The 22132-nt window shown below is 54.4% G+C and overlaps 1 protein-coding gene across 18 annotated transcripts in view; it reads right to left on the bottom strand.

Annotated features, from left to right (window-relative positions):
• The window catches only part of Myt1l (myelin transcription factor 1 like), a 371913-nt gene that overhangs the window by 343302 nt on the left and 6479 nt on the right, over positions 1 to 22132 (bottom strand). For 4 of the 18 annotated variants that reach the window (XM_047522645.1, XM_047522644.1, XM_047522648.1 and 1 more), the window contains exon 1: positions 21703 to 21970. The exons of 4 other annotated variants lie outside the window; for them this stretch is intronic. The gene's annotated coding sequence lies outside the window, so the exon portion shown is untranslated. Of the gene's footprint in view, positions 1 to 21702; positions 21975 to 22132 lie in introns of those variants that run through there. 10 more of the 18 variants (XM_047522651.1, XM_047522643.1, XM_047522652.1 and 7 more) reach the window with 6 other exon arrangements.

Here is a 22132-nt window from a genome sequence, read left to right as displayed (position 1 = left end):
GGGAGGGCGTCGGGGCAGGAGACGTGACTCCTTGGAGCCAGCGAGCGGCACACCCTGAGCAGGAGGCAGCTCTGCTGCCTGCCACCGCTCGGTAAGTGATGTGCAGCAAGACCACAAACGCCAGATGGCATCTTCCGCCATCAGCTCTCGCAAGAGGATTATCCTGAGCACAGTGCATTATGGGTGAGGGAGATCAACCACAAGGGGATGCAGAGATTGAGAGACAGAGGAGAGGGCAGAGAGAAGAGGAGAGACTCAGAGAGAGACAGACAGCAGAGATTGAGAGACAGGAGAGGGCAGAGAAGAGGAGAGGGCAGAGAGAGACAGACAGAAAGCAGGTTGAGAGAGGAGAGGGCAGAGAGAAGAGAGAAAAAGAGACAGAGAAAGGAGAGGAAGAAAGAGGAGGGTAGAAAGGCAAAGAGAAAGACATTGTTCTCAGAGTTGCTTTATTTCTAAAGGGTGGCAACCCAGAGGCATAGAAGGAAGAGATTCAGGAGCAGAGTTACATTTTTAACATGCGCCAGGATAAATATAGAAAATTTAATTCTATCTTTCAAGAAGGAGCCACCAGCAAGCCAAATCAGTCAAAAGGAGCCCTGGGTGGTCGGGGGCTTAGCTGGGCAGCCACCTGGAGCACAGGTGGACAGCTGCCCCTCCCCCAGGCACCGCTAGCTGACAAGGGGTGCAGCGCCCTGAGGGACAGACGGTGAGGCGGTGTTCAGGAGAAGACCAGTCCTGACGAAGAAGGCCGTCCCGCTCGCTGTCGCGGTCACGTTTTCTCAAACTTTGTTATTAGTTCTAATCAGCTGTACGTGAAGTAGGATGCATTCATGCATTTCGATAGATCACACATAAATGGGTACAATTTCTCATTTTTCTGACTACATATTATAGGATCACATTGGTCATGCAGATGTGGTTTTTTTTTAATTTTAAGGAAAGAAATATGACTCAAGGCAACTTCTGTTTCCAGTTTTAGAATTTTTCGCTCCTTTTTTTTTTTTTTTTTTTCTGGTGCCCGGGTAGAATCCAGGGCAGGGATGAACCACTGAGCCACACTCCCAGCCCTTCCTATTTTTTGAGACAGGATCTTGCTAAGTTACTTAGGCTAGCCTTAAAGTTGTGATCCTCCTGTCTCTGCCTCCTGAGCCACTGGGATTACAGGCAAGTGCCACCCCCACCCAGCTAGAATTTTTTTCTCTTGATCAAGAAAGTTTTAAAACTTTTAAAAGATCAGCAATTATCATTAATTATTATCATGATGCTCTTCTGTGCATGGATGACACATTATTTTTTTCAGCAAAATAGACATTTTATTTTTTCTAGAAACCCTATCTAGCTCATGTTGTCAACTCCAGGAGAAAATGGAGGGGAGAAGGAGAGAAAGCAGCCTGCGGCTGTGGAGTGTAGGCAGGGCCCAGACGCGGGAGACTGGCTGCAGGTGCTCCCTCTCTCTGGGGCCCGGGGTGTAGGCCCTCCTGGAGGGCAGTGCATTGCTGGCCTCTGCGAGGACGCTGTACTCTCAGAGTTGTCAGGGACCAGCTCTGCCTCGTCACAGGCAGGCTGGCAGGGCCAGGGCGACCTCAGGCCTGCAGTGCATGCTGGGCTCGTGGACGGCCAGCATCTCCAGCCGCAGGGTCCAAGCAAACAGTCTGGGGTAGCGTCAGCAGCAGGAGCTCAGGAGCTCCCTTCAGGCTTCTTCCCCTTGAATTCAGTCACTTAGGGACAACCGGAGCCCCCTGCAGCGTCCAACCTCAAGGGAAGGTCAGGACTAGTACCCTGCCCAGTCCCCCAACTTGCACCAGCCAGGTGTGCGATGCACGGTGCCTGAGCCCTGCTCGCTGGCCCGCGGCCCTCCGCATCTCAGCCTGTGCAGCCGCCACCACGGCCTGCGGCCCGGACGGCTCGGCTCCGTGCCACTCTCGGCTCCTCGGCCTCCAGGAGCATCTGGAGGTCGTGCTTACACAGGCCTGGCCGTGTGCAGCAGCTGGGCCTGGCCTGGACGGGACCCTGGAGGGCGACAAAGGTGCCAGCGGACCCTCCCAGGCGGGCGGAGGTGGGGCACCAGCCGAGGGCAGCGTTCTCCGCCCAGGGCCTTCCACCACCTTCCGGCCACCCCATACTCACCCTCCCACCCCTCTCCCAGGAGGTTCACAATGCCCAGCCTCCGTCACTCAGGCCTCCCTCCTCTTCCTCCACCTGCACGCTGTGGGCTCCACTCAGATGCTCCATGGCCTCAGCTCCAGAAGGTTCCAGACTGCTCAAGGAAGAGCCAAGGTGCCCCGTAGACAGCATGGCTCCAGCCTCCTGCTCCTGCTGCCCCGGGAGGACCGAGGGCCGGGAACGCACGGGGGGCGTCTTGAGGAGCTGTGTGAGGGAGGACAGGGAGCCTTGAAGTTTGGCAACAGGAAGCCTCTCTGCTCTCTCCCTCATCGCCTGGCATACTTGGCTCTTTCTCCCGCTCACCGCAATCCCAAGGTCCCCACCGCCGGAAGTTACACAGAGGCCCTGGGAGAGACCCCTCTGGGCGCCTGGGCCAGCTGGCAGGAGGCTAGGAGAGTGGGAGCCAGCAGAGTCCCTAGCACGCTGGTCCCCCTCCACCAACACCATGCTTGTGGTCTCTGGTGAGGTCCAGCTTTTGGTTTGTGGCTGAAATAAAAACAGGACCACTTTATTTCCAGCCCGCTGCACATATGCTTTCTCGGGGACCCGAGGGGCAAGAGCCTTGGGTCTCCTGGAGACTTCAGAGCCCACGCCCAAGGTCTTGCCCCTCCACATGGTGAGAGAGGAGCACAGAACAGGGGACTGGGGTGACACCAGCGGGGGGTCACCAGAGGGGCTGGTGTGGACGTGTCCTGGTGTGGTTGGCCAGGCACCTCGTCATGAAGAGCTGGGTTTCGATGTGAAGACCGTCCTCACAGTGAGGCTCCAGCTGCCTTCCAGAGGACTCCGTGACACGTGAGCCTTTATGGACCTTCATTCCAGGAAGAGCCTCTTCTACAAAAGAGGAACCAAAGCCCCTAGAGTGACAGGGGTCGCTGGATCCCGCCATCGGCCCTGAACGCCCCGGGCCCTCCCGCACGGGCTGGGCGATCCCGGGGAAGCGGGGCATCTCTGAAGCGCCACATAACGGGCGCGCTGAAACCGCCTCCCGGGGACTCACAGAGTCGGCAGGGCTTCTCGTCACCGGCCACCAGGACTGGCCACCAGGGCACCCCGTCCCCCGTGCCGTCGGCAGCTGCCTCGCCCGTCCTCAGCATCTGTTCAATGAGCAGGGACAAGGCTGGTTCAGGAGGCCAGAGGCACTGGTTTCCCTCTGAGGACAAGGCTCCCAGTCTTACTGGAGCAGGGCAGCCCCTGCCCAGTGACAGTCATTGACTGCCTGGCCTCAGACTTGTCACCCTCCCTGCAAAGCGCACTGGGACCATGGCAGACAGTAGGCCCTGTGCGGGCAGCAGGAGGGCTCCATGGACGCCTTTGGGCCTGGATAGAGCTGGTGCGGATGGGACCTGTGTGTGCGACTTGGAGCCTGAGCGGCCACCAGCCTCAGAACAGGGGAGTCTGCGCCTGGGTGGGGTTGGCCATGCCCTGGGTCCTCTTTGGAAAGGGAGGCTGTGTTGGGTGGACTCTGTGCAGGGAAAGCCTTCGCCTCTGCTTCTCAGCGCTTAGTAGGCAAACGGCGCAGCGCTGCTTCTTTCTTTCAAGTGAGACATGACTCTCAGTGGAACTGGAACCTCAGACGCCCAGTTGCTGACCTTTCCCTTCCAAGCACTAGTGGCGGCTGCCACACAGCTGTGCTGCTGGTCCCTCCAGGGTGATTCCCTCAGTCCTTCCATGCTGCCGTGCCGCCGCTGACTTTGCCTGTCGGACAGCTAAACTAAGTTTTGGCACTAGGTGGTTTTCCACCAGCTTGCTGATGTGTGGACTCCTTTTAATCAACTTGAGCGAAGGGGAAATCGATGCTGTTTGGAAGGTGGACGACGCTGGAGGGATTCGGGCTGTTTAACCTGGCTGGAGTCGGCTATGGTTAGGAGAGGCAGCCCTGGGCCGGGCAGCACGGCTTCAGGCCAGGGGTCAGCACTAGGTAAGATCAAACACCCTCAGACATCCAAAAGGGTCTTATGGAGATGCTTCTTTGTGTGAAACAACTACCTACAAGTTATAGAAAGGAAAAGTGGAGAGTTTCCACCCAAAGCTGTTCAAATGAAGATACGCCTGCGAGGCCCAGCCTCGGCCCTGAGAGCAGAGCTCGCTTCCCCGCCTTGAGTTCCTTCCCACGTGACCCGGGCAGTCCTGATCGCCTTGCTTCAGGAGAGCTCCTGGCCAGTGCAGTTTGCTGTTTCAGTAGCCAGCTGCCTGGAGGTGTGGGCAGCTGTGGGCAGTTCAGAAGGGTCCATGAACTGAGGCTGCCCAAGTCCAGCAAGACATGAGCATTGCAAGTCTTCTTCCTCAGCCTCCGTGGTCCACGGGAAATGTCCTCCAGGCATTTGCACAGCACGTTCTCCCAGTGTCCACCCCACACCCCACACGAAGCACATCTTCTCAAAGGATAACCAAGCGCGGGCTTTCCCGGCCAGGAGCTCTGCACACTCTGAGCTGTGCCCTGTGGGTGGTGTGGGGCCTCGGGTCTGGCCTTGATTCCAAGGAGGCACAGCTGAGCCCTGCAGGCTGCCCCGCTTCCCCTTTGCCAGCACCCAGCACCTTTGGGTCTTGTACCCTGGCTCTCTCCGGGCTCCCAGACCCGACTGCTCTTCTTTCGCTCTCCCAGACGGGCAGCTGCCTGCGGGAGACCTAGCTGCGCCCCAGGCCCCTGAACTCCTGTCAGGTGGCCTGCAGGCGCCTCCTGTGTTCCAGGCCCTTCTTCTCACCTCTGGGTCCCTCTCTCTTTGGTCTCCTGCTCTTTCTGGCCTCTGCCGGTCTTCTTTTCACCATGTGCCTTCACTGCGAAGACTCCTCTTGATCTCCCGGTTGCCCCGATTGCATGTGCAGGTGGACAAGTCAATTCCCATCACTTTATTAGCAAGTCTTCAATGTGTATTTTGAGTCCTACTCTGTGTGGGTCCTGCTTTTAGCACGTGGCTTTGACAGAGAGGAAAGAGATGAGATTGGAAGGGCTGGTAAGAGTAGCCATTGTGAAGGTTTCCTTAACCAGAGGTGGGCTGTGGAAATGCAGAGACCTGCTGCCAGGTGCAGCATCAAGCCTGTGTGGGCCCGAATGTGCCCGAGCACGCGAATACGCGTGAGGAGAGCTCCGGTCAGGCCCGTTGACACGGCCCTGGAGAAACACGCTTGGGCCGCTGTGGAGGAAACAGGGCTCAGAGGGGCATCTCTTCCTGCCCCCACATGTATGTCCTTCACAGGAGAACACTACCAGCCTCAATCATCTCCACATGGACGCAGCACGGGCACCAACAGGGAAGAAGGTGCACAGAGGGAAGCAGCCCAATCTGTCGCTCCCGTCACAAATCTAAGACCCGGTGAATACTGAAGTCCAAACTAGTTCTGCAACTAGGTTCTCAGACTCCAGGCTAAAACGTTAGGTGAAGAAGCGAGGAGTGAGCTAACCTATCAGTCATTACGTGTCACCTAAACATGCAGAATATTCTGGATCAGTTGATGAAAACCGCAGCCGCCCTGTCAGCGTGCTCCTTCCTGTGAGTCTGCATCCGTACGCGGAGAGCTTCAGAAGCGGGGACCACTTTCCTGAGAAATGGCGGGAGGAGGGGCTGCTAGACTTCTATTTTTGCCAGACTTCAAGACAAACTTGACTGAGATGTCAAATCGCAATGACTGTGCCTGCCACTAAATATGCTGATATATGCACCTCCCGGTGGCTGATGTATGCTTACAATGAACAATGAGCTCTTTCCGTCCCTAGAAAGATAGACAGCTCTGTGTGCTCAGAAGGCTGGGATTGAACAAAAAGTGGAGGCCTGATCAAACACTTGGAACTCTTAAGGAATGTAAATGGGCCCTTTGTCTCTTCTAAAACTTTGCTAAAACCAAAATTACTAGATCATAGACAAGGAAGAAGCCCACGACTGATGCGTGAGCAGGTCCTTGAGAGAGGCCAGCAGGCTGCTCGTGAAGGTCCTGCCACCACACCCAGCACTGCACCCCGCTGGGAAGACCAGGCTTGGTCTTCACTCAGCCAGTGAGTGTCTGCTTGCACTTACTTACTCACCATCCACGATCTGCCAAGGATCAGGCAGTCTGCATCCACCCCAAACTCCAAGTACAATAGGACAAAAGACTAACAGAAACCATTATCACCATGCAGAGCCTCCTTCAGCCTCCACCTGACCTCCACAGGGTGGAGTTTGAGAAGTCTTCTTCATCCTCCACCTGACCTCCACAGTGTGAAGTTTGAGAGGTCTCCGCCTTCATCCTCCACCTGACTTCCACAGGGTGGGGTTTGAGAGGTCTCCTTCATCCTCCACCTGACCTCCACAGGGTGGGGTTTGAGAGGTCTCCTTCATCCTCCACCTGACCTCCACAGGGTGGGGTTTGAGAGGTCTCCTTCATCCTCCACCTGACCTCCACAGGGTGGGGTTTGAGAGGTCTCCTTCATCCTCCACCTGACCTCCACAGGGTGGGGTTTGAGAGGTCTCCTTCATCCTCCACCTGACCTCCACAGGGTGGGGTTTGAGAGGTCTCCTTCATCCTCCACCTGACCTCCACAGGGTGGGGTTTGAGAGGTCTCCTTCATCCTCCACCTGACCTCCACAGGGTGGGGTTTGAGAGGTCTCCTTCATCCTCCACCTGACCTCCACAGGGTGGGGTTTGAGAGGTCTCCTTCATCCTCCACCTGACCTCCACAGGGTGGGGTTTGAGAGGTCTCCTTCATCCTCCACCTGACCTCCACAGGGTGGGGTTTGAGAGGTCTCCTTCATCCTCCACCTGACCTCCACAGGGTGGGGTCTGAGGAACCTTCTTCATGCTTCACAAGCATTATCTTGTTCTACCCTGGCCACAACCTTGATCAGCAGGATTCCTCACACTGTACTCAGTTTTGTAGGTAGAGGCACCTTGTCAGATACTGGGGGACTTGTTGCAAAGCTGATGAGGTGGAAGAGGACAGTCATGGGCAGCTTGCTGTCCAGTACTGCTAGACAAGCCCCTCTTCTCCACGGGCCACCTGTGCTTCTTCCTAACTGAACCATGTCCCCTTTTTCCTTCCCCTCAGAGCACTTGCACTGTGGCTAGTGAGACTGGGGTCAGCACGTTCCTACCTGCTGGTGTCTGTTTACAAAGAGCAATATCCTCAAACCCCAGAAACCCAACTCTGCTGCTTGAGACAGGAATGTCTTTCTTCTCTGAGCCAGCTTGGGCCAGGTGAGGACCAGTGCCCTGCTGCATTCCACCTGAAGGAATATGCAGTCAGCAGGACGGATTCCATGTGAGGACAGCCCCTGATGGACACTGCTGAAGGGCACTTGCATTCTGTGGGACCACAGGCTCCCACAAGTCATTTGCCCAGGTGAGACCAAGATGGGGCTTTTACCCTAATCAACCAAATGCAGCAGCAAATCAGACCCAGCCCATCTGAGGAGGCCACAGCAAGTGGCTGTGTGAGTAGCAGAAATCACTGCCCATGACAGAGATCCTTGCTGCCCTGCCTCCCAGAGCTCAGTGCCCAGCTGGGAGCAGGAATCAGCAACCCCAGCTTTTCTCTTTAGAACATCTTATTTCAGGACAAATATTTGAATTGGGATTTTGGAGAAGTAAAATTTGACAACGAACAACGGCACCAAAAGATGAGCTGAGGTGCTACCCCATACTGGACTTCCCAAACACGGACCTTTGAGCTAGAACCCCAGAGAGTCTAGTAATGAGACAAGCAAGTCGGGGCGCCTCGTGTGCAGGGCTGCAGGAGGCCTGCAGTGGAAGCTGCTACTTGGAGTCACCTGCGTGTTCCAGGGTAGCCAGTGAACACCTGCAGGAGCGGGTAGCCCAAAAGTCAGGCCTCCAGGAAGTCCATGAGTGAGGGGCAGCCAAGACCAGCACAGAACTCCAGAGTACGGCTGCCCAAGGGATGGGAGCCACGTTCTGGGGCAGAACAGGAGAGCCCAGCCTTGGGAAGAGGTGGGTGTGTGCTTCTCCCCGAGTGGCATCCTGGCCAAGCCTCTGCACTGTGGGTCCCTCATCTTCTTCCCTTTATGTAATGATAAGATCTAGGATACTTTTCTTTTCCCATCCTTCAGTTTTTCTCAGTTCACCCCCAATGATAAAATTTTGGGAATAGGTAGTCCTCTGTGTCTGTCACCGGGAATCCCAGAAGCCTGGAGACAGCCCGTCAGTGCTCAGAGGAATGACCGCGGCTGCGTCCTGATAGAGCTCCCTGTAAGAATGGTGAGTGGACAGGTCGTCTCATGCCACCCCCTGGCTACCAACCCACTGCACCTAAACCCTCTTAACTGGGAAACTGGGACCAACAGCTACCGAGCTTGCAGACATGAGTCTGGAAGACATGCCACCCTCTGAGAATGCACACCTCTACTGGACAGTCACTGGCACCGCTGGATGCTGAGTGCCAGATGTGGCTCATCTGAATGGAGATGAAAATTCAGAGGAAAACACGGGCTTGTTGTTGAAGATTTTGTAGGGAAATGTCTCATTGTTAATTATCCTATGCTGGTGATACACTGACGTAGTATATTTGCTATGATGGAATAAATGAAGTTAGTAAAATCTCTTTGGAAGTCTACTCCATGGCACATGGCACTTGGGTCTGCCTTGGGATGAGGTGCAGTTGGCTGTGGAGTGTCTCTGTCACCAACCTCTGCATGGCCTGCAGGATGCTCTGCAATTGCTGAGAGCTGGCCAGCAAGCGCAGGGGACCAGCAGCTCCAGGGATGTCTCAGGTGGATGTGTCAATGTTCCACAGGCTCCGCACTATACAGCTAAGTTGGTTTTATTTCCTCCTACACTTGATGGCTAAAACGTATCTCTTGAACCAACTTTTGGTTTCAAGTACACAAAATGAAATTTAACATCTAAGTATTATCCTTAAGTAAGTTTAATCCAGCTTAGTATACTATCTAAAGTACTAGAGAAACTGATGTTTAACTTTAAAAGTCATCACAGAAGAGGAAGCCTTCCTCATGCTCAGCAGCGGGTGCTTCACGGAGACCTTCTGCTCTTAGGGTCACCTTGGCAGCTGCCCATGGCTGCCTGTTTCTGTATGGTGGCTTCTCTGGGGGTCAGTGCACGTCCCACGCTTAACCTCCAAGGCCTTCCTTTCTGAATTGGGAAGGCACCATGAGCCCGGAGCAGGAGAGGGTCAGCTTGCCCCCTGCCTGACCCTGCTGCGCCTCCTGGGTCCCAGCCTGCTCTCCGGACGCGTGGGGCCTCCCCTCCAGTGTTCCCATGGCGCCTCCGCTCCTGCCTCCCTTCAGCCGCCTAAGCCCAGGGAAGGCCCAGTCCTGCAGGGCTCTCCTGCTTCTCAGGGGCTGGCCAGCGGGGCCAGTGTGGTGGAAGGTGCTGGGAGGCAACGCAGGCCTCTCACCAGGAAAGCGGGTGCAGAGGCCGCTGCCGGAGCCGGGACCACCGACCCACGAGTCCCAGAGGCAGAGTCGATTCCCCAGCACATCTCAAGTGACAAGTGACCAGCACAAGTGACCCAAAGCAGGGGTCGCAGGCAAGGTGACGGCTCCCCGCTGTCACGAACACCCACTTCTACGTCACGGCACGTGGGAAGCACAGACCAGGACAAGGCAGCCACCACCCTGGGGGAAGAAGCTCTGCGCTGAGCCAGGACAGCTGGGAAGCAGGGGCTGGAGGTGCGGCCGAGGCCACGCCTGGTCCCCTCACGGCAGGGACAGAGCTCTGCGACCCCACCTGCCTCCTGCGCCCTCCTCACTCAGGACAGGGCACAGCCCAAGCGGGGGCTCCCGCGACTCCTGGGGAAGCAGCTAGAACGGGGGCGGACCGTCACAGGGACCAGGAGGGGTGCCTGCGAACACTGGGGACAGGGCCGGGCCCCGTCTGAAGGGCGGCGAGGGCCCTGGAGAAGAGGCTCTGGAGCCGGCCCTCGAGGAGGAGGGTGGGGGTCCGTGTCTCTCCCGACCCGCTGAGGAAGCAGACGCAGGCGGTCGGGTCTCTGCAGACAGCGCGGGGTGTGGGGCCCATTTCTGTGGGAAGCAGGAGGGCCCTGGTGCTCAGGCAGAGGTGCCAAGGCGGCACAGGGACCTCTGCGTGTGTGCGCGGGGGCACCCACAGCTCCGGTGGCAGTCCCAGAGAGACAAGGGCAGTTGCTCTCGAGTGGCAGTAGAAGGGACGGAGCAGTTGGGAGAGCTATTTTAGAGACAGAATTGGCAGGAAGTAGCCACTGATTGGCTGCCAGATTAATTATCCCGAAGAATAGCTCCGGCCTTGTCATTCAACCACACAAAAACCCTCAGCAATTTCCCATTATCCAGAGAACAAAGTCACAATCTCATCACCAGGGACTGCGGTGGGCGTGGGGCTGCTGCCCTGCGACCCACCCTTCCATATTTCAGGCTGGTTCTGCCCTCGTCCTGCAAGGCCCTGCTCCCCCTTCTAGAAAGTTCTCCCCATTGCCCCTGGAAAAGGCAGTGCAGCAGTGCGTGGCCTGTCGCCCCTCCCTGCCTCTCCACAGGTCCTCCCGTCCTGCCAGGCGTCAGGAGCACCACCCTCAGGGGCAGCAGCCAGCCTCCTGCACAGGGTCTCCCACTCCTGTGAGGAAGCCCTCAGACCCCACGTCGTCGCTGTCGGTCATACGAGCATCTCCACTCCCCATAGACACCTGAGCTCTCTGAGCCCAGGGGTAGCTCTGCCAGCTCCTCACCGCCCCATCCGCACGCCGGCGTTGGCTGGTGGACCGCAGGGCGCTGGGAGCAGCTTTCAGGGAGGGGGCTCAAAGCAGAATTCCTCCACCAAACCACCACCCAACAAAAGCCAGCGGAGGGGCAGAAGAAGACCTCCTGCAGCCCGCCTGGGGGCACAGTGCGGCACTCGGGCCCTACCCTGAACCCCGACGCTTGACCTCCTTGCCCCTCCTAATGCTTGGCCTCAGCTGTGGGCTCTGGTCCATCTGGGTCCCGGATCCACTCACGGACGCAGGTCTGACCTCACCCCTGCAGAAGGCAAATGAAGAACCTAAGGTTTGAGTGACCAAGATGACGCAAGAAATCGGAGCAGGAGGTTCTTCAGAACAGTCACACGTGCTCGCGCCCAACCCGTGTGCACGGAGCTGGTGCATCTAGACAAGGATGAGGCCGAGCCAGGCCTCCCCTCTGCCTCCCCTGGCAAAAGCTCTCCAACCCTCTCAGTAAAGCGGGGAAGGGAAGGGAGGACCTGTGATGGGCAGAAGAGTCCATCTCAGCAGTACCTAAGCTGGACACTAGAGCTACCTTCCTTTGTAAGGGAAGCGGCAGAAGAATCAGGACAGTTCTCCATGCTGTGCCACTTCTGGGTGCCCTCGATGGCACGGTGTGTGTGGACCTCCGGTGTGGTACCAGCTTGGAGACGGGGCCAGTGTCCAGCCTCTTCTCTGACTAGGACTGGCTTTCAGAGACGGGCCCAGGAGCAAGTGGGGAAGCAGGAAACCAGGCCAGCCTGTGAAGCCTGCAGCTGGCAGCCTGCGCGCAGGCTTGGAGGATGGCGCTGTGTGAAGGTCAGGAGGCAGGCGTGTTTTACCAAAAGAGCTCGATGTTGGTCTGTGTTCACTGAACCCAACCAGCTTAGCAAAGGCATTCTGGAGCATCTAAAGTAGTGTGCCCTGCTCACAGTGCACGCCTGGGTGTGCACACGCAGCTGGGGCTCCAAGTGCACTTCCTGCAGCGGCTGGGCTCTCCCGTGAGCACGCTGGTGCGCGAGGCCACGATGCTCCCCTGTGGGTGCTGCAGGCCTCACCGTGTGCAGCAATGCTGCGCGGAAGCACCCTGGACTTCTGCATGGTTCAGGAGGGCCAGTGAGCTGGGTGTGGAAGGGAAGCCGAGGAAAGAGGAATTGGTGGGAAACCCGGGTGCAGAATCACCTGGAGGGTCTCACGTCGATGCGCCACCCAGCTCCAGCTCTACGGCCGCTTCTGACCCTTTCCTTGTCCCGGAGAAACGGAATCGAATTCTCTGCCGCTCCTGTCCCACCGCCTCCCCAGCTTCAAGGCCCAGTGCTCAGAGGCCCACTGGGGTTTTCAGCCCTCGCTCGCTCTGTCGCACTCCCACCTGACGACCCTGTGTCCCAGCTCCCTGCCGTCTTACTTCATGTCCTGGGGAGACGGAGACAAGTCTGTGCTAGGCTTACTAAGGACAGGGGATCCACCCTGTCAAGGACATTGCCCCCCAAGTGCAGGGGCTGGGAACTGGAAGGAGACGGAACACTAAGAAATGGAGGCAAGGAGGCTCTGGTCCCAAACAGAGAGGATGGAGGGGAAGCAGGAAGAACAGCAGGCGGCAGTCACCATCCGTGTTGCCCTGGCTACGGGTGAGTCACCCAACAGAGGAGTGGCCGCCATGTGCAGAGACTGAATGAAGCGGAGGACGCCCAGATTGTGGCTGGCCTAGCCGGGAGAGAAAGGAAAGATGGGAACTCGCAACGAAGCCAGAGCCAGAGAAAAGCAGGCGAGGAAAGCAATCGTGCCCCTTTCGGAACAGGCTCTGCGAGCTGTGAGCACCGTCATCCACAATGGCGTGGAAAGGTGGAGGGAGGCGTTCTGTGTCCCTGGTACAGTGAGGGCCCTTTTCTAAAGAGCAGCTGGTAAAACAGAGCACGCGGCTTTCTGTGGCCTCGCTTGACATAAAAACAAAACCGAAGGAGCCAACGGGCAGCAGGGCTCCCAGACCCCTAAGCCGTGCCCTCCCCAGGGACAGCCCTCCACTGCACTGGGAGCAGGTGGGTAGCAATGGTCCTGGGGTGCTGTCGGGACAGGGTTGAGGCCCAGAGGAGGTGACACCTGGCAAGGTTGAGCAAGGTCTTCAGGCAGATGACACCAGGGCCTTCAGAGTGAGGCTTTAGCGGGCACAATGCAGAGTTCCAAGTGAGCTCAAAACAACAATTTTGTGAAAGTCGAACTGTGCTAGACCGAGGAAGGGAGGGCCCCCGTCTTGTAGGGTCCATACAGAAAAGGGCCCTACTTGTACCACACAGGGGCAGTGGAAGGCAGAGGACGTGGGCGCCAGCACAGTGCAGGGGCATGGGGTGCTGCCATACTACTGCCTCAGTCCTACCCTGAGACCTAAGTAAGACATGTGATTGACAGTTTTACTCTTGGAGACACTGTCTGAAAGTCACATTTAAGTTTGGTCTTACTATGAAGCAGGGAGCTACTGCTAATTTGAAAGCCATTTTGAAACCTGAAGAGAGTGACTTGCTTAACTTCCTACAAAGTCTGTCAGCAATGCTGCAGCCCATTACTCTGTTACACAACCTGTCGGAAATGGCCTGTCTTGACGTCATGCCTCCTGTGACATAGAGAATCCTGGAGCAAAGGAAAAGTATGAATCTCCACTATTTCTTTAAATACCTTAACTGGTTTAGGGAGATTTCAATGATCTAAAGAACCATTTTATGAGCGCCACCAGATTGAAGAAGTCTTTCATCTTTTCTGTGAACTGTCCAGAGAGACAGTAAACCTCCAGGCTGGTGTGTGCTGACTAAGAAGTGACGTGAAGTTTTGGAAACTCTTGTGCACAGGTGATGGGTATGTTCACTATTGACGATCGCGACCACAGGGAGTACCCGGGAAGTTCTCCAGGGCCTCCACCGACACCCAGGAAAGCTGCAGCTCCTCCGCTCTCCAGCCGCATGAGGCTGTAGTTCCTACTGGAAAGGGGCTCTTGCACAGCCTAGTCTCATTCGTTTCCCAATGTGGCACATACACAGCTTAGAGTCGTGTGACAGCATGAGTGCGTGTCACTCAACTGCACGGAGCTTCCGACCTTCCAAAAGAGGGACTCACAACACCCTGCTCTAAATCAGCATCCAAAAGTAGCCACACTGTGTGTCTTGATATTTAACTGGGTGTGTTAGCTATTTCTACACCAGTGAACGCTTTTTCTTTTGAATACCAGAAGGAGGGAGAAGCCCTGTGGTCTCACCTTTCCTCTCCCCTTCTCCTCCCGCGCAGGTACAGGGTCAGGTCTCCCTGCTCTACCTTCCCACCTCCTGCAGCAGGAGAAGCACTTCCACCCCACAGAGAGGTCCTGCATGCAGCGCCTTGAGCTTCTGAAAAGTGGATTGTTTCATTACACTAAACATGAATTTTTAAAAAGCTTCACTTTTGAAAGTTGACACTAACAATTGTGCACATTTTGTGGGTGCCACATCTAGATACCTGGTGGGTGTGCGTATCACTCTGAAATCACGCATGCTTCCTTCCTGGGGGCACCTGATGCTTCCCTGCAGGATTCTCAATGCTGGGAGCGCCCTCCAGGCTCCAGGCGCCCTGCCTGAGCGGCGTGCGGTTCTCCTTCCTCTGTGTGCGGCCCCTCCCCCATGCTCTGCCTATGCTTCCGGGAACCTCCTTGCTAACGGGCACCTGGGAAGAAGCTGTGGCCTAGTCAAGAAGCCTGGGCTTCGGGAGCGAAGAGAGGCCTGTCCAGCCGCGCCATGGCCTTCTTCTCTCTCTCATCCCCACCCGGCCCCACTGTGGGTCTCGGGTCCTCCTTTCCTGCTGGGATGTTGTGTGGACAATGTCCAGGCCCACTCCGGCTGAAGATGGTGCACAGCTACCCTGGTGAGGCTGACTGTTTATTTGTACCCACAGGTTTTGTCTGGCATTGTGGGTGCTTCCTCGGGGCTATGAGAATTAGGACATGGATTGTGAAGCAGATTTTAGCTGCTGGAAAGGGGTCCTCCTCAACCTGGGTACGCCCTAAAAGCTGCTTCTCGAGGAGCAGGGGTCGTCATGAAGACAGGGGCCGTGCTTCAGGTTCCAGGGCAAGACCTGCTAGTCGCACGGCCTGTTTGCCCACAGGCCAGGTGAGAAGGTCAACAGCCAGGAGACCGCACAGCAGGGATCACTGAGCCACAGGGCAAGTGCTGTTTGGCACCACCATCCTGAGTTGCCCTAGGAACACTTGCTTGAGGAAAAGTAACACCATGGCCACAAACAGAGGTTAAGAGAGGGAAGAACTTCAGAGAAAGCAAATTCTCAGGCACATATCCGAGTTCCTGGAGGAAGCACAGGATGGTCCCTCGATCTCAGACTCTGGAGTAGCCCCCCTGTCCAGCCGCGGCGCTGCTCTGAGCCCCGGCTCACTGGCCTGGGAGTGGCTCCCACACGCCTCTGCTCAGGGTGTCGAGCCCGAGGCTGCACAGCAGTGCCGCAGAGCCGCCCCGTGTGGTGACGACCCTCAGGGCATGGCCCCGAAGGCCCTGGGACAGAGCGCCGTGCTGCCCTGCTCCTCCGCAAGGAGCCAGACCGTGCTGCCCTGCTCCTCCGCAAGGAGCCAGACCGGGAGGAAGCTGCTTCCCAGCCAGACCTTCACAGGGGCCCTGCGTCATCGCTCGTCGACTACGGATGGGAAGTCTCACTTGGAAATAAGAAGCACGGAAAAAATAAAACTGGAAAGATGACTAAGTGTAACACGTGGTGAGAGTGTCCTCTGAAGCCTGCGGACAGCAGGTCTCCGGGCCATGGTGGCATTAGTGCCCTGAAACATTCCTCAGAATGTGCAGCGCACAGGCCTGAGGGCAGTGGCCAGGCTGCCCGGGGGCCGGGGGCAGCACCGTCAGGCGTCTTCACTAGTCAGATCTTAACCATCCCCCAACTCCACCCTCAGGTGAGCAGAGCCCAGGGGTAGGAGCAAATGGGGCTACTCGCAAGGACCCAGAGGGCAGAGGCCAAGGTGGTGCCTGACCCAGCTGTGACCAGCTCGAGGGAGGAGGGGAGAAGGCCCCTCAGGTGCCAGGAGCACGGGCTTCATGGACTGTGTTCTGTGGCTGTTAATAGAGGCCGTCTCTCCCGTGCCTGCTGCCCAATCAACAGCCCTCACACGTCGACGACGCCTTTGAAGACAAGACTTAATCTCTATCCGCTGGATTTTGAAAATGCAAAGCAGGAAACGTGAGGCGGATGGCTGTGCCCCTCCCCACGTGTCCCCCCCTCGGGATCTGAAACACGCACCACAGGCGAGTGTGCTAACACTCAGAACCCACCGTATGGGAATCAGTGTCACATGTCAAAGAGGGGCCTGTGGTCTCAGGTTGACTGTCTCCTTCTCACTCTGACCCTTGATCAGATCCTGTTCTGATCATTAACTGGAGCTAGAGGAACAGGTGGTCAACCCGTCTGTAAACAGGTGTGTCACCAAGCCCCTGGAGGACAGACACGACTCCTCTTGGCTTGCACTACGGTGTGCGTCTCTGGGGGAGAAGGATTGTTTTTGAGCTAACAAAATCCCAGTACCAGCATATTAGCTAAAAAACATTTGGGCAGGAAAACGACCTCCTTTCTTCTCAGTACTATGAAAAGAATTGCAAAAGATATTGGAAGATTCAGAATGCAAATTCAGTGGAAATTTTCATGCATTTAATTCAGAACCAAATGTGCAATGTTAGACAAAGGATAAGTGATAAATCAGACTGAAATTTATCTGAGCAAATTATTAAGATTTTTTCCTGTTTTATTCAAGTAGCTAGTATCAACCAATATTTCTCTGACTTTATGTAATCTCAGAATTCCATTTTTAAGCAAAGACATGTGGCTTTTTGATGCCTGAGCTACTTAAACTTCCAGACTGTAAGAGAATATAAAATGCTAATTCCAACTTAACTTGTCTTTTACATGATTTAATGACAAAATTCTTAATTCTAAACAGGCAGGTATGTTCAGCCAGGTCTGACTCAATGGACATGTGGCAGGTTCTCTTTGGCAGGACCTAAGGTGCATGACTAGCTGCTAATTGGAATTCTCTTCTTCCTCCTTTCAGGAGCCTCTGCAGCCAATGGTGAGCGGACCATGGTCTGCTCCCCTTTGTCCCTCTGCCTGGGTGGAGGTGGGGGAGATGGCCGTGCCTCAGGTGTAGGCAGAGTGAGCACACACCACCCGGGGGCTTCCAGAAGGCTGGCCCTCAGTCAGCAACCCAGGGCTTACCCATGCTGTACCCAAAACGCTCTCTTGTTGATTTCTGTTATCAACAGCTTTGAAGGGTTGAAATTACAAAGCAGACACCTGACATTTACCAACATTCCTCCCTCAAAATAGTCTTCTGTTCACTGTCTCCTGCATTCTCAGGTGAGAGAAAATGTGTTTCAGGCCTAACTGTACTCAACAGAGGAACAGCTAACGTACATGTGGAAACCATGGTGAAGGAAAACTAGCCCTCCAGAACCCTCACAAAGCCGAACACTTAGCTCTGGATCATAAATAATGCAAAAACCCAACCCTGAATTTAATTAATAGAGAAATAGAGTTATACGGTGCTATGCAACTCAGTGCTAATTTTCAGAATGATCACCTGTATTCCTGAAATATGAATCATCCCAGAATGAAAAATCAAGGCTTGGCATACCCTTCTGAAGTCAGGAAAGTGACCTGATTTATTGCGAAGTATATTCAAGGACAAGTTACTCTGGAGGTGTTTGTAACTACCTTCTTCAGAGCCGTGGGTGTGTTGAGGTTCACAGGTATTGTGTGCGTGGGGCAAGAGTCTGTCCCGCTCAGCTCTGCTTCTCTTGGCTCTGCACATAGCAGTGACTCCATCTAGCATGTGGTGTGGATCATCTACTCGGTGGACAGTGGTGAGAAGAACCCACTTCCAGGCCCACATCCTTTGTCTTCAGCATTAACCTTGACAGATTTTCCTAAGAGAAGATGCTGAGAACCCCTCGGCTGTCCACCACTGCTGCTGACTCCAGCAGGCCCAGCACCGAACTCTTCTCAAATGCAGAATCTAATTAGCAAATTTGCAGGGAGGTTCAGAGGGAAGCAGAACAAAAGAGGAACCTGCTGCCCAGCAGCCAGTTGGGTGAGGATGTTTTTCCTGCCTTGAGCCCTGAGCAGGCTCCCTCGAGGTCCTGTGAAAGCCCCAGAGCCTCTCCACCCCCAGCCTCAGGGCCCTGGGGTCTCTGGTCAATTACTGGTGGCCATCAGTCTCTACTTTCTCCGAAACACTTGCTCTTGGGGAAGGGCTCAAACGCCAAGAGGGAGGGACGGGGATGAATCCATAACATGGTACTATTCACACCACATTAGCCTTAGGAACACTACAATTAGGCATAAAATTTTATTCCTGTGATAATATACTTGACGCCCTAAAAAAATCCAGCCAGAAAGGAATTTCCCCTAGGGGGAGAGAGAAGAAGGCAAAACAAAACCTCTTCCTCTGGGGGGTAGGCAGCCTGCACTGTTACAGTCACCACCAACGCTGCCTCCAGCCTACAGACCTGAGGTCAAAACCAGGTGCAAAGTCTGAAAACGCAAACGGCCTGTCGACCCCGAAAACCAGAGCCAGAATCCCTGCAGTGATACACCTAGTTGCTCCACATCCAGGTTATCTGCAAAGGGCACGTGATCGGGTCACGGAGGGAGCAGCAGGACTGTCTGCAGAAAAGGCTTGCGGGGTGGAGGCCACATCCAGCTGCCGTGAGCACTCACGGCAGGGCCTTCCTCCCTGCTTAGTCCCCAGCCATTGCCCCTCTTCCCGGCAACTGGTGATGCGCAGCGCTTTCTACCACACAGACAAACAGCTGGAGGGATGCCAGAGGACCGTGCATCCGTGGTCGACCGTGCCCTTTTTAATCAACCTCCTAATTAAAAAACGCCATGCTGGCACGGGGATGAAGGGAGTAGGCCGGGAATATCTCACAGAATAGCACCCTCTAATCCTGGGTTGCTGGAAATCTGTGTTCCTACAGATGTTTATGAGTTTTCCTGGTGCAGAGATAGAATCAATTTGCTTGCGCCTGGCCCTCAAGACGTATTAAATTTATCCTGAAGGAAACTGGCTTCTGAAAAGCTCTTGCCCAGATGCATTAGGCAGGTGGGAGTTTCAGTGAACCAAAGGGCCCACTGGCAGATGCAGCATTGATTTCTGAAGGTTCACAATCTAGCAGACAGCTCCAGAGCAGACTCGATTTGATGGCTCTCTATGGGGTGCCCTGCAGACTCGATTATCTCCACCACCAGTCTGGCTAGCATTGTTTTGTGGCGACAATGCTCTGTGCCTTCAGCTTTCTGTGTAGAAGGCAAAGGCCAGTGGAATGCCTGCACCAAGGAAGGGCGGTGGGGCCCAACGTAGCCCGGCCTCTGGGAGACGCCACTGCTTCCTGCCTCTGGCACTGAGGGGCAAGGCCGGTGTGGGTCCAGGTGGGACCATGGCCTGAAGGTGCACTCAAAGCAGTACTGGAGCTGGGACCCCTGGAGTGAGCACCCTTGTCAATGTGCCAAGAAAGCCCCAACAAACTCCTAACCCCGGGGAGTCTGGTTTAGAGCCTGACATCCCTCACCCGAAAATCTCTCAGGCAAATGTCCAACGTCCCTGAGGTGATTTTCTTTAAAGCCAATCAAGTGCGCTATGCAAGCAGTGCGACTTCAGAAGACAGCAGCCAGGGAGTAACACTGGGTCACGAAGTTCTCCAACTCCACGAAAGAGCACACGTATGTCCACAGCACACGCACCAACCCTATGGCCCGATGTCCAAGCCTGCACACAACATCCCACACGGGCCTCTGGAAACACGGGCACACACTCACGAAACCACGGAGGGATGGCCTGTGTGCTTCCAAGGGTGCAAAAATACATCCGAGCACCAAATGTTAAAGGAACCAAGGCCGAGTAACATTTTGAAAGAGAAATGTTTGCATGTTTTCCATTTACAGTCGGTGGGAACCCCACCAAGACAAGGGCACCCAGCATGCGTGGCCCGGAGCAGCCCCCACCGGGACCACACATCCCCACACAGACCCACACGCAGCAGCCAGGTCAGAACCCCGGATATTTGGACGATTATTTGGAATCTTATGGATGAATGAGACAATTTTGCTGTGGAAGCCTGTGTTCCTTCCAAAGTTGATATTCAACCTAAAAGTGAAACTAAACAGAGAAACATTCCCTTAGAAGCCAGACCTCCAGGCTGGCACACATCAGCACACTCCCAGCCCAGGACCTTTCATTGTCTTTCAGCACAAGCCCTCCGAGCTGCACCGACTAGCGAGAGCGCGTGGCATGAAGTAACTCTGCCAACCGGAAACTCACAGCGTAATGTTGGCCCTAAAAACAACAGCAAGAAAGAGGCACTTCTGGGAGAGGCAGCCCGGCTCAGGAGCCCCAGGGAGGAGGGACACTGGGTGCCCCTGCTTTTGGGTGGCATGTGGGGTTGAAGACAAGAGGCGAGTCTGCTGCCCCGAGAAAGTTATGGCCATCATGACATGGAAAGCAGTGCCTGACTCACATCAGGCTTGGCTCAACTCTAAAATGAAAGGTAGCAACGGAAAAATAAGCAGTACTTTCCTCAGGTAAGACTTTGTGAATCTGAGAACAATTTGGTATTTGTTACCTTGGGTTGAACATCTCTAAAACTCAGTGCTTTTTTCCTTATTCTAGTTTACCAGATTATTTAAAATGAAATAGAAAGCCAAACATTTGTGTGCATACATATGCATTAATATAAAAATAGAGAATCCACCTATTATGCAAAAAATACTGCTCAATGTAAATACTCAGAAACTTGTAATACAACCAGGAAAATGATCAAAGCCAAGCTCACAGCTTCCCTTGAGGGGTTAATATGTTTCCCAATGTCTGGACTTGAGGTTTTGGGTTCATTGAAGGCATTTTTTCCTATTTGAAAAGGCATAGGTTTTTAAACAGAAGAAATTGCACCCCCTCAAAAAAAAAAAAAAGTTGTCTTTTTCTGTCAATATTCACTGTCATTGTCTAAAGCAAACCAACGCAGAGCAACATTTTTTAAAAGAACTTAGAAATAAAAGCCAAGTGAAAGCATTAAATGATCTAAAACATTGAAAAAAACACAGTAAAAGATGATAATTTCTACTTGAGTTCCACCTTAAACGCAGACGATATAATTAGGTCAGTTAAATGGAAACCTTGCCTTTTAAGGAGAATGGGGATTGCTAAGACGGGGAGAACTATTTACCAGTGGATCCCCTGATGAAAGTGGGTTTAACTGAATAGCAAGCACCCACACCACAGCCCCACAGCCCCGGAATTATGTAAGAAACCCGAGTCACTGCTGACAATAGGGTGCTGGGTCCAGCAGCTCCACTCCCTCTTCCCAACTCAGGACACTGATTTGCAAAAATGATCTCTGTTTTTCTGAAAAGCACTGAGAACACCAAAGGCTGAGCTCATTTCTGTATTTGCTATCCATAGATTCTCCCGTCAATAGAAACTTCAGCTCAATTTTCACAATCGCCAGTAAGTTACTATTCAGATGAGCTAAAACCTTCCAGCTAGGAAAAATATACACTAGTCAAAACTAATTAGTCTGTGCTTTCATTGAAATGTTTGCTAATTTTGCTGATCTCGATACACTGTTCCAGAAGATATTAATTAATCACGTTGAATAATGGCTGCTGCAAATTTCTGAAAACAATAATCTCTAAACAGTTAATTTTCACTTCAGACTTATGCACAGGAAGATGGACGGAGCGGCCACCCCATGCCACCAGCAGATGCCTGCCCTTTTGTTACTGACCATAAGGAGTTGAACTTTGCTCCACTTTGGGAAGCAGAGCCTTCGCTGTGGAAACAACAGGAGGAGAGACATATTTACCTGCAGGGGATATCAAAGAGAAACCTGAAGAACTGCACCACAAAGTGGTCCCAACCGCTCATCCTCGCCTGCAGTCCCACTGGGCACCTCCGGCCGAGCCATCTTCTGACGCGCCGTGGCCCCCACGGCCGCCACCCTGCCTTCCGTCGCAGGGACTCACCGGGAAGAGCTCCAACCTGCTCCAGGACTACAAACTCTCCCGATGCTTCTGAACGCCCACCGTTTGTTCCCATTCATCCAATCAACTTCCCAGCGCACAGCTTCTCTCCACCGGCGCAGACACAGGGCCGCTGCTCATCTGTATGCTAATTATTTTGCCACATGGACAAAAGTAATAATGCTTTCAGACAGGAAACTAACAGGCCTGAAGTCGGAGATGGAAATTAATAAGTTGACACCACTAAACGACGGGGGACGGGCATGCGTGCAG

This window comes from Sciurus carolinensis, chromosome 13 (assembly GCF_902686445.1).
Source record: "Sciurus carolinensis chromosome 13, mSciCar1.2, whole genome shotgun sequence".
Lineage (NCBI taxonomy): Eukaryota > Metazoa > Chordata > Mammalia > Rodentia > Sciuridae > Sciurus > Sciurus carolinensis.
This window is presented reverse-complemented; position numbering and strand designations above follow the sequence as displayed.